The following is a 12,329-nucleotide window of genomic DNA, read 5'->3' as shown; positions in this document are numbered from 1 at the left end:
GTTGCCTAGAGAAGGGGGTCAGCACCAAGCAGTCTGCTCCCAAATCCAATAGAAAATGTATTGTCCTACCTGCTACGTCCGGAGTTGCTCTTGGCTCCATCCCTTTGACGATGATGTCACATCTGGGAGCCAGCCAAGGCAGAGGGCACCCTCAGCTCAAAGTCATCATTTGTTTGGGGCCCTTTTGGCTCTTGGGACAGTCCCCTTTCTAGTAGCCGAGCTTATGACAGAGGGGACAGGCCGTGTAGGGCTTTTCCCCCATTGGCCCATAGGGGCAGTTTGCCTTCCAGTGGCCTGGCTTCCCGCACTGATAGCACTTCCCTGGGAGCGTATCCTTAGGGCAATCTGGAGGGGGCTGGTGGACTTGCAAAGCAGCTAATAATTGAGCCTGCCTCTCTTCTTTCTGTTTTTCCTTCTTCTCGGCCCTGTCCCTCTCCTCCTGGTCTCGGTTATAAAACACTGAGGAAGCTAATTTGAGGATTTGTGACATGGGGGCACTAGTTCCCAAAGCCAGCCTCTGCAGTTTTCTCCTAATGTCTGGGGCAGCTTGTGTGAGGAAGTGATCCTTTAGGACCAGTTGTCCTTCTGGGGATCCCGGGTCTAGGTTGGTATGTTTGATAAGAGTTTCCTGGAGCCTTTCGAGAAAGGCTATGGGATTCTCATGTGGCCCTTGGTCGATGGTTGCTAACTTGTTATAATTGACAGGCTTGACTTGACTCCTTTTCATTCCCTCTATCAGGCATAGGAGCATATGATTTCTGGCGCAGATTCCTGCCGGGGTATCGTAGTCCCAGTTGGGGTCCTGCAGGGGGACAGCTGTAGCTCCCACAGGGTAGTTGGCATCTGCCAAGTGGAGCTCATCCCCACATTGACGTGCTGCCTCCCAAATGGTCTGTCTTTCGTCCAGAGAGAGGGTTTGTCCGAGGAGGATGGCGACATCCTTCCAGGTTAGTTCACAAGTGAGGGTTAATTTACGGAAGGCCTCCAGGAATTTTCCCGGATTCTCTGAGAATTTTCCCAGGTCTTCCTTAACTTGGGACAAGTCGTGCATGGAAAAGGGGACCTGGACTTGGACTGGTCCTGTTAGTCTGCTCACCACTGGTAGCGGGCAGATTCCAGAGCGGGGACCTGAGGGCCTAGTGTAGGTTGAGGCTGACCCATCAAGGCTAAGAGTGTGATACAAGGAGGAGGGAGCTGGGGGTGCCTGTTCTTTCTCTTTGGTCTCAGGAAGAGGAGGTTGAGGTGGGTTGACCAGGAAATCGTTGAGGCCTCCTGGTTGAGGGCTCTGGAGTGGACGACTAAGGATAGCTAAAAGGGCAGGATCTATCTTGCAGCCTTTACAAAAATCGGGGTTTTCCCTCAAGATCATGAAAGTTTGCACATAAGGGACCTCTGACCATTTGCGGTTACACCGGCAGTAGAGGTCAAGCTGGAGTATGGTGTTAACATTTAAGCTTCCCCCCACTGGCCAGACTTCCTGCCCTTCTAGGTCATATTTTGGCCAAACTGTATTGCAAAGGAAAACCAATCTTTTTCGTTTCAATGCCTGGGGATCAAACTTATCCCAGTTTCTAAGGATGCATCCAAGAGGGGAATCCCGGGGTACGGAGCTCTGGTTACCCATCTGAAAGAGAAGACAGGAGAGAACATAGGATAGAGAAGGCATCTCTACACCTATTTGGTACCTCAGGAAGGTGAGGCGTTCCACACCTTGGCCTGGGTAACATGTCCATGCCTCTATTTACGAGGATGACGGGTTCTTCACCCTGGGGCTCCAGAATTAGCTAGCCTTAGCATTTGCACCATCCGTTGTCTCCCTGTATCTCATTTTGCTCAGAAGGGTTTCTTAGATTTCCTAGGATTGATGCCTAGCAGGGACGCCTTTCTCACCGCTGCGTGGGGCGAGGAAGCATGTAAGAACGTCGGGCATGGGAGTAGTTCTCTTGTCTCTCATATTCCCAGTGACCTTCGTTCTGCAAGAAGTCCAGTAGCTCTGCCCCTGCTAAAGTCTGCAGAGAAGGGACTCTATAGTAAGGTCCCCTTAATGCATTATAATATTGGATTAATGCATACAGATGGTTAGAGGAATGGAGGTAAATCTGATATCTTCCCCTTCTTATACTAGGTTCCTTGGGGATCATACAGAAAAAATGCTTAAACAGGCACGGAAGCCCCCTGGGGCTCAGAGTTAGTGGACTGGGCTGTTGGTTATGGTTTTTTACATCCCTTATATGATCACATAAGCAGCAAGGGGAGCGCTGGGGGCATTTTCTATCTGCCTTTTCAACATAATGCAAAAACCACCTGACTGCTGTACAGGTCTGTAACAATGGCTTTAGGAGGCGAATGAAGAACTTCCCATTGACCCACAGGAAACTCCGGTTGTAAAGAGAAACTGGGGATTGGGAAAGAGGCCCATAAATGACCATCCGGAGGAACCTGACAGCTCGCTTGAGGAGCCACAGAATGAGGCATTCTTGAAGAGTAGTCGGGCGGAGAAGGACCCGATAATAAACGAGGGATGCCCGTAAGCGAGCATCCTGCCAGTGCCGGTCCCTGCAGTGAGAAAGGAGGCAACTGAAAGGACGAAGCTGGGTCTCATCTCTAGGGAAAAAATAAGTATAAACTTCCTCACAGGCCTGGGCAGGCCTCCGGCGACTGGCACTAAAGCAAATGCAGCAGGTCCCGGACAAGCAGGACACACAAGGCGCTTGCACATGAAGGAGGAATTCCAAGAAGCTCGGCGACGAGGACAGGGACAGCAAAGAGTAAGCAGAGTGACCTGGGGGATTGTTCACCAGTGGTGGCATATTGTGTCCAGGGGAATGGAGTGCCATGAACAGCACGTAGAAGAGCCGACTCAACATGGGAGAGTAGTTTTAGCTGAAAGATGTGAAGCTCCCCAGTCACTGCACAGTTAGGGCATATTCCCTGCCTTTCACAAGCCTCCTGCAGGGAGGGTCACCGTGTCTCAGATCTACTCAGTGTGGAGTTTAAAGTCCTCCCTCCTCTGCTTGTCACCCTCAGGGTAAGCTGAGAAATCAGCCAGAGGGAGCAGAGTGTCAGTGGCTGAAGGGAAATGGTACGGGGCAGTCGTTAGTGGACAGAGCCTGAGAGGAGAAACCCCTCCCCTTAAAGTTGCAAGAACTGCATTAGGGCAGGAGGTTCTTCAGTGCAGAAAGAAGCAGAGGTCGTCAACCAGAGAATCTGGCACCAGCTTTTGGGCACTTACCTAGAAGAACAGTTCACAGGCCACCAGTGGAAAACACCAGATGTTACCAGGAGGGGCGTGGAAGTCCTCTGGGTCTCGGTCTTACCAGGAGGGGCGTGGAAGTCCTCTGGGTCTCGGTCTTACCAGGAGGGGCGTGGAAGTCCTCTGGTTCTTGGTCTTCTTGAATTCAGTCAAGAGACACGCAGAAAGAGTTAAGCAGGTAAGTGCCCTTTATCTAAAGGCATAGAAGCTCAGAAAGAAGAGACACCCCGAACAGTGGAACAGGGTGGGCTCCTCAAAAGAATGAGTCTGTTCCTACTAGTGCTGGGCAGAGCCTTTTTATGAGACTCTGACATGATTATTCATGAAGGGGCTGTGCAGGGATGTTCCTAGCAAGCATGTTCCAGGAAGTCCTCTGATCAGGAGAGCCCTGTGAGGGTCCATGCTGGTACACACACCACATGTGTCATTAGCATCTCAAATCTCCACCCACGGGTGTGTGTTTTAGTATCATTTTGAGCAGAAGGCTCTTCTAGAGTGAGTTATGACAGAAGTACACATGGTTGTTAATGGGGAAAAGCCCCATCTCGATTATGTCCAGCTAGCCCCTGATAAGTCCTCTTCTGGGCCAGAGAAGTACAGCCCCAAGGCCAAGTGGAGGCAATGTAGCCACTGATCTTTTTTTGCTGTCAGTGGGCAGCATCTTTAAGGAGACTCTCAGTGAGTTACATTTCTTTTTTTTTTTGAGACCAAGTCTCGCTCTGTCACCCAGGCTGGAGTGCAGTGGCGCAATCTTGGCTCACTGCAAGCTTCCCCTCCCAGGTTCACACCATTCTCTTGCCTCAGCCTCCTGAGTAACTGGGACTACAGGCGCCCGCCACTAGGCCGGCTAATTTTTTGTACTTTTAGTAGAGATGGGGTTTCACCATGTTTGCCAGGATGGTCTCGATCTCTTGACCTTGTGATTCGCCCATCTCGGCCTCCCAAAGTGCTGGGATTACAGGCATGAACCACCGCGCCCGGTCAGTGAGTTGCATTTCTAAAGATTCCAAAATGTCAGAGACGTTTGAACCAGAGCAATTCCATCTGGAATAGGGGCTGGAGAAAATAAGCCTGAGACCTGCTGGGTTACATTCCCAGTAAGTGAAGGCATTCTTGGTCGCAGGATGAGACAGGAGGCTGCTCTGCCTATGGAGTAGCCATTCTTTATTCCTTTACTCTCTTAATAAACTTGCTTTCACTGTATGATTCTGTATGGGTTCACCTTGAATTCTTCCTTGTGTGAGATCCAAGAACCCTCTCTTAGGTTCTGGATCAGGACCCTTTGCGGGTGACACAGGGGCTTCTTACGTGCTCATGCCTCGCTATCTGCCTACTCCAATACTTTCTTTCACCTGGTTTGTGGATAGAAAAACTTAATTATACCTAGTTCATCCACATCTGTATGTTGTCTGTTTAAAACCAATCTGAATGGAAATTCACCTTAAGCTTTTTCCCCAAGTCACAGAAAACAACAGAGTTTTCACCTTCATTGAGATTATTCTCACCAGCTTATTTCTCTGATAGAGAGAAAACTTCTATTAAGTATCTCCATCAGGGCTCCACTGGTATAAAAAGGGATGTCAAGAAAATTTAGATGAATTTGAGAATGTGACATGAATCTGATATATGAATTAGTGCTTGTATTTTCTTTTCTTTTTTTTTTTTTTTGAGAGGGAGTCTCGCTCTGTCACCCAGGCTGGAGTGTAGTGGTGCATTCTCGGCTCACTATAACCTCTGCCTCCCAGGTTCAAGGGATTCTCCTGCCTTAGTCTCCCAAATTATGGGATTATGGGCACTCACCACCACGCCCAGCTGATTTTTTTTTTTTTTTTTTAGTAGAGACGGGTTTCACCATGTTGGCCAGGCTGGTCTTGAACTCCTGACCTCAGGTGATTTACCCACCTCAGCCTCCCAAAGTGCTTCCAAAGGCATGAGCCACAGTGCCCTGCCTCTTTTTTTTTTATTATTTTTATTTTTCCCCGCTCTTGTTGCCCAGGCTGGAGTGCAGTGGCGCGATCTCGGCTCACTGCAACCTCCACCTCCCGGGTTCAAGCGATTCTTTTGCCTCAACCTCCCAAATAGCTGGGATTACAGGCATGCACCACCATGCCCGGCTAATTTTGTATGTTTAGTACAGACGGGGTTTCTCCATGTTGGTCAGGATGGTCTCATACTCCCGACCTCAGGTGATCCGCCCGCCTTGGCCTCCCAAAGTGCTGGGATTACAGGCGTGAGCCACCGCACCTGACCTAAGTGCTTGTTTTTCTTTCTTCTTTTTTTTTTTTCCCCACATTTAGTTCTTTTATTTAGTTTTCTAATGGACAATTTACATATCTCCCACACCCTGTCTTTTAAGTTAGTGTGACGATTTTCCATAACAAAATACTTAAAGGGGAGCTTTGGTCAAGAATGGAATGAAATCGCAAATAAATAAATAAATAAATAAATAAATAAATAAATAAAATTTACTGCTTTTAAAAAACCAACACTTTCACTAATTTTATATTCAAATAAAACCACACAGGGCTGGGCACGGTGGCTCAAGCCTGTAATCCCAGCACTTTGGGAGGCTGAGACGGGCGGATCATGAGGTCAGGAGATCGAGACCATCCTGGCTAACACGGTGAAACGCCGTCTCTACTAAAAATACAAAAAACTAGCCGGGCGAGGTGGTGGGCGCCTGTAGTCCCAGCTACGCAAGAGGCTGAGGCAGGAGAATGGCGTGAACCCGGGAGGCGGAGCTTGCAGTGAGCTGAGATCTGGCCACTGCACTCCAGCCTGGGCGACAGAGTGAGACTCCGTCTCAAAAAAAAAAAAAAAAACACACACAGCATTGGCGTGATGTGTTTTCAGTGTTTCCTTGGGTCTGGCTTCCTCGCCATCGTGCCACGGCACAGCTGCTGTTGACCACAGTTTGTCATTCTGGATGGCAAAGGCTCACTCAGCTTCACATTATCCGGAGGACCTGGATGGAAAACTCGAGGGTCTTGAAATCCCAAATTGTCATGGCTTCATCAATGCCAGTAGTGCAAAATTTGCGACAATCTTGCTTGTCCACCTCATAAATAGAGACTTGAGTGATGCTATCCTGGTGCGGAGTCTCCAAGGCCATGTTGCCGTCCTCAGTCGTCACCCTCTTGTCCATGTTGCGGAAGCGTTCCATGGCAGACGTGTTGCGTTGAATGCTGTTTTGGAATGTCTAACTTGGAGATGAAGGTCGGGCAGCCATGGTCATCATAGTTAAAGAGCACTGGGCAGCAGGCATGGCCAGCAGCCACGACGCTGTTGTCCGAGACCAATGACACACTCAGGAGCAGCAGGAACTCCGTCCTCAGAGTTGAGACCTGCACACTTTTTGAGGCATCAGCAACAGACACAGTGCGGTCGTGGCTGACCCAGGCCAGGCGGCTCCTACTGGCAGAGAAGCTTACCCTGTGGACCCAGCCACCAGTGCCACTGCCACCAAACTCTGACATCAGCTGCCCAAAAGGCATCTTGCTGCCCCAGGGCATGCTGACTGGCTTCTCATCCACTTCTTTAATGTAGGCAGAAAACACTCTGCATTTGAAGTCACATGATCCTGCTGCCAGCAAAACGTTGTTGGGATGCCAGTCCAAGCTGAGGATTGTGGAGCGCATCGGCTTTTTAATGTGCTTGCTCGCTCACCAGTCATTTCGGACTCAACAAACAGAAATGAGTCGTGCTCCACTTCCCACAGCAAATTTGTTCTCTAGGGGGGACCACTTCACAAAAGCAGCTGCACGATTAATTCTCAGGATCATCAGGGTTGGTTTCCAGGCACCATCTTTTTGACTCCGGACATAGGCATCGCGGTCTACCCCGTAAGTGACGATGCGGTTGCTCTTGGGAACCCAGTCAATACCTGTGATGTGTCCATTGTGCTCACTGAGTTCATAAGCTTTCACCCACTGGCTCCTGTACTTCTTATAGACGTGCACTTCGTGATTATTTTGACTAAGGGCAATCTGGGTACGATCCCTGTTCCAGACATGACAGGTAATTGACTCTAGTAAAAACCAATGCAGTGACATTAGTCTTAGTGTTTTCAAAGGAGAGAAAGCTGGGATTGGGGAAGTCCGGATGGGCTCAGAGCAGAGAATTCGCAGACCCTGGACTGTCAACACGAACTAGTGCTTGTATTTTCTAATTGTTACCAAAGAATTGATAAAACTGTGAGAGTCTGTTTGTTCATGGTCAGCAGAGAAATGGAAAAGGGAGCACCATTTTTCTTTTTCTTTTTTTTTTGGAGACAGAGTCTTGCTCTGTCACCCAGGTTGGAGTGCAATGGTGTGATCTTGGCTCACTGCAACCTCTGCCTCCCAGGTTCAAGCAATTCTCCTGCCTCAGCTTCCCGATCAGCTGGGACTACAGGCCCATGCCACCACACCTGGCTAATTTTTTGTATTTTTACCTGAGATGGGGTTTTACCATGTTGCTGGGGCTGGTTTCAAGCTCCTGAACTCTGGCAATTCGCCTGCCTCAGTCTCCCAAAGTACTAGGATTACAGGCGTGAGCCATCGCGCCCAGCCCACTATTTTTCTTTTTTTTCTTTTTTTTTTTTTTTTGAGATGGAGTCTCGCTCTGTCGCCCAGGCTGGAGTGCAGTGGCCGGATCTCAGCTCACTGCAAGCTCCGCCTCCCGGGTTTACGCCATTCTCCCGCCTCAGCCTCCCGAGTAGCTGGGACTACAGGCGCCCGACACCTCGCCCGGCTAGTTTTTTGTATTTTTAGTAGAGACGAGGTTTCACCGTGTTAGCCAGGATGGTCTCGATCTCCTGACCTCGTGATCCGCCCATCTCGGCCTCCCAAAGTGCTGGGATTACAGGCTTGAGCCACCACGCCTGGCCTATTTTTCTTAATATATCTCTAGGTTTCTGTTCAATTTAACAGTTACACAGACCCCTGAATTTGGAGATTTAGAGCCATATCTTCCAATAATTACTGATGTCTCTTGTATGTGATAAGAATGAATAACACACAGCCAAAATGAACACTCAAGGCCCTTTCGCTCCATTCAAAAACTGAGGTATGGGGCAATTTCACTATTGTTCCTATTATTTTTAGTTCTATTTTTCAAATAGTACACATGTATTTATTATTATTATGTTTTCTTTTGGAGACGGAGTTTCACTCTTGTTGCCTAGGTTGGAGTGCAATGGTGCGATCTCGGCTCACCATAACCTCCACCTCCTGGGTGCAAGTGATTCTCCTGCCTCAGCCTCCTGAATAGCTGGGATTACAGGCATGTGCCACCATGCCCAGCTATTTTGTATTTTTTTTAGTAGAGATGGAGTTTCTCCATATTGATGAGGCTGGTCTCACACTCCTGACTTCCAGTCATCTGCCCACCTCGGCCCCCAAAGTGCTGGGATTACAGGTGTGAGCCACCATGCCCGGCCTGTATTTATTATTTTTTAAATATTGTTTTGTGTTATATGTGGTGACAGTGTTGAAGTTTATTACAACTCTGTCAACCTAGTAAAGGGCTGAAGAAATACCAAAGATTGAAGAAACCACCAGAGGGGCACATGATCTCCAGGCCTCTTGAGGCCTCTAGGGCAAAAGCAAAAAAATAAGTAAATAAAACCCACCGGAAACCACTCGCCTGCCCAGTCCCTTGTTTTTGTTTTCCCTAGACACAGCTTACTTCAAAGCTTACCCTCTTTGTTTACATAAGAAAAAGCTCCAAATTCCCACAGTGTGTCTCATCAAGGATTTCTTACTGATCCTGGGAACAATGCTGGTTGACTTACTCAAATCTTAGGCTTCCCTGTTTCTCCAAGCCCCTGACTGTTGGACTACTCTTGGCCATTGAAATTCAGAACAGCCTCTATTTCTCTCTCTCTCTCTCTTTTTTTTTTTTTTTTTTTTTTTAGGCAGAGTTTCACTCTTGTTGCCCAGGCTAGAGTGCAATGGCATGATCTCAGCTCACCGCAACCTCCGCCTCCCAGATTCAAACGATTCTCCTGCCTCAGCCTCCAGAGTAGCTGGGATTACAGGCATGCACCACTGTGCCTGGCTAATTTTGTATTTTTAGTAGAGACCGGGTTTCTCCATGTTGGTCAGGCTGGTCTCGAACTCCTGACCTCAGGTGATCCACCTGCCTCGGCCTTCCAAAGTGCTGGGATTATAGGCATGAGCCACTGTGCCCGGCTAACAACCTCTTTCTTAACCACATATGGGCACTGTGATTGAGAACAACTTCTCTTTTTGCTTGTTTGTTGTTGAGATGGAGTCTTGGCTCACTGCAAGCTCTGCCTCCCGGGTTCAAGCAATTCTCCTGCCTCAACCTCCCCAGTAGCTGAGATTACAGATGTGTGCTACCACGCCCAGCTAATTTTTTTATTTTTAGTAGAGACAGGGTTTCACCATGTTGGCCAGGATGGTCTTGAACTCTCCCGTCCTCAAGCGATCCACCCGCCTTGGCATCCCAAAGTGCTAGGATTACAGGCATAAGCCACCGCGTCCGGCCCAGCTTTGTTTTTAATATCCCATCCCAAGAGTAAGCTACCTTAAGATAAAATACTCGCTGAATAGGTCACAGCAGATGCTCATCCACTGCCCTGTACCTGGTGCTTTCTAACCTTGCTTCCTTCTCTGTATAAAAGAGAAGTCCTTTTCTGTGCAACTCATACATTTGCAGATCTTGTAGTTGGAGCATTTTTCCTATTGCAATATACCTTTTGAATCAAATCTAACCAATATCTAAATTTGTTTTTTGACAGTAGTAAACATTTTCATTGTTCCGTCTGTGTTAGAATATGCACATGCTCTTTCCCATGACACTGGCTATAATATCAGCCCAATAGATGAAACTAGTTCCAGGCGTGGTGGCTCACGCCAGTAATACCAGCACTTTGGAAAGCAAAGGCAGCCAGATGGCTTGAGCCCAGGAGTCGGAAACTAACCTAGGCAACTTGGCGAAACCCATCTCTACTAAAAAATATGAAAATTAGCTGGGCGTGGTGGCACACCCTGTAGTTGCAGCTACTAGGGAGGCTGAGGTGGGAGGATCACCTGAACCAGAAAGATTGAGGCTGCAGTGAGCTGAGATGGCACCACTGCACTCCGGCCTGAGTGACAGAGTGAGACCCTGTTTCAAAAAAAAAGTAGTTTCTACTTCAACTTTTGGAAACATCTAATTACTTTGCATTTCTCTTATAATGATATTACAAGGATATATATGTCAAAATATTTCAGTGATTGAGAAAATATTCTTTTTTTTTTTTTTTTTTTTTTTTGAGATGGAGTTTCACTCTTGTTGCCCAGGCTGGTGTACAATGGTGCTATCTCAGCTCACTGTAACCTCCGCCTCCCGGGTTCAAGCGATTCTCCTGCCTCAGCCTCCTGAGTAGCTGGGATTACAGCCATGTGCCACCACACCTGGCTAATTCTGTATTTTTAGTAGAGTCGGAGTTTCTCCATGTTGGTCAGGCTGGTCTCAAACTCCTGACCTCAGGTGATCCGCCCGACTCGGCCTCCCAAAGTGCTGGGATTACAGGTATGAGCCACTGTGCCCGGCAGGAAATATTCTTTTAAATCTCTTGTGAATCAGTATGTCCATGTTGCTTCCTTGACATTTCTAGAAGCAAAGAAACTTTACATATACAAAATGGAACAATGACTTTCAGCTATAATCAGCTTCTTGTCTACCGTTCTGAGGTTAACAAGAACCGTTACAATTGATTTTTTTTTTTTTTTTTTTTTTTTTTTTTTGCATGGAAGCATGGAAGTCCAGGCGCAGTGTTCTTTTTTGGCTACTGAGCAATATTGCATAATACAGAATTATAATGTGACAGAAAAACATACTTCCATATTACATGGTAACTTGGAGATTGCCATGGAATTATTGCCTTAAGAAATGAGGCTACTTATAAAAATTTAATAATTGAGTTGTCCTTTCTTTTTTTCTTTTTTCTTTGCTCTGTCTCCAAGCCAGAATGCAGTGGTGCAATTTCAGCTCACTGCAACCTCTGCCTCCCGGGTTCAAGTGATTCTCCTACCTCAGCTCCTGAGTAGCTGGGACTAGAGTGCGCACCACCATGTCCAGCTAATTTTTAGTGGAAACAGGGTTTCACCATGTTGGCCAGGATGGTCTCGATCTCTTGACCTCGTGATCCGCCTGCCTCTGCCTCCCAAAGTGTTGGGATTACAGGCGTGAGCCACTGTGCCTGGCCAAGTTGTCCTTTCTTGAGAGTTCATATAAAGGAAAGTAACCTGCCTACCATTTATCCTTAAAAATATTGCAAAATTATTTTTTCTTTAAGGGAAAATAAATCTAAACGACTTCTGAAGAGTATTTTATTGGCTTTGTTATCCACACGTGACAGAACATTGAGAAACAGAAAACAGAAAATATCTAAAATACGTTACAATTTTAAAATGAAATTTAATTCTCTTATTTCAGAATGCACATGGTGAATTTGAAATTACAATATATTTAGAAATTAATGACATAGCGATATTAGTGTTGATGAAAAGAGTCAAACTCTGTAAAATACTTGAAGAGATTTATTCTCAGCCAAATACGAGTGAGCTGGTCTGTGACATAGTCCTCAGGAGGTCCTGAGAACATGTGCCAGAGGTGGTTGGGGCACAGCTTGGTTTTGTACGTTTTAGAGAGGCATGAAACATCATTGAAATACATTTAAGAAATACACTGGTTTGGTCCAGAAAGGTGGGGCAACTCAAAGCGCGGTGGGTTGGTTTCAGGCTATTGGTGAATTTAAACATTTTGTGGTTAACAATTGGTTGAGTGGCCGGCATAGTGGCTCACGCTTGTAATCCCAACACTTTTGGAGGCCGAAGCAGGAGGATCACAAGGACAGGCGTTCGAGACCAGCCAGGTCAACATGGTGAAACCCCATCTCTACTAAAAAATATACAAAAATTAGCCAGGCATGGTGGCATGCTCCTGTAATTTCAGCTACTCAGGAGGCTGAGGCAGGAGAATTGCTTGAACCCAGGAGGCAGAGGTTGCAGTGAGCCGAGATCGTACTACTGCACTCCGGCCTGGGCGACAGAGTAAGACTCCATCTCAAACAAAACAAAACAAA

At 47.2% G+C, this 12,329-nt stretch overlaps 1 pseudogene; it reads right to left on the bottom strand.

The window, feature by feature from the left end:
- Window positions 1-6,200: 6,200 nt before the first annotated feature.
- On the bottom strand, window positions 6,201-7,265 carry LOC126943053 (actin-related protein 2/3 complex subunit 1A-like; annotated as a pseudogene).
- Between the last annotated feature and the right edge of the window lie 5,064 nt (window positions 7,266-12,329).

Source organism: Macaca thibetana, chromosome 19 (assembly GCF_024542745.1).
Source record: "Macaca thibetana thibetana isolate TM-01 chromosome 19, ASM2454274v1, whole genome shotgun sequence".
NCBI classification, from domain to species: domain Eukaryota; kingdom Metazoa; phylum Chordata; class Mammalia; order Primates; family Cercopithecidae; genus Macaca; species Macaca thibetana.
This window is presented reverse-complemented; position numbering and strand designations above follow the sequence as displayed.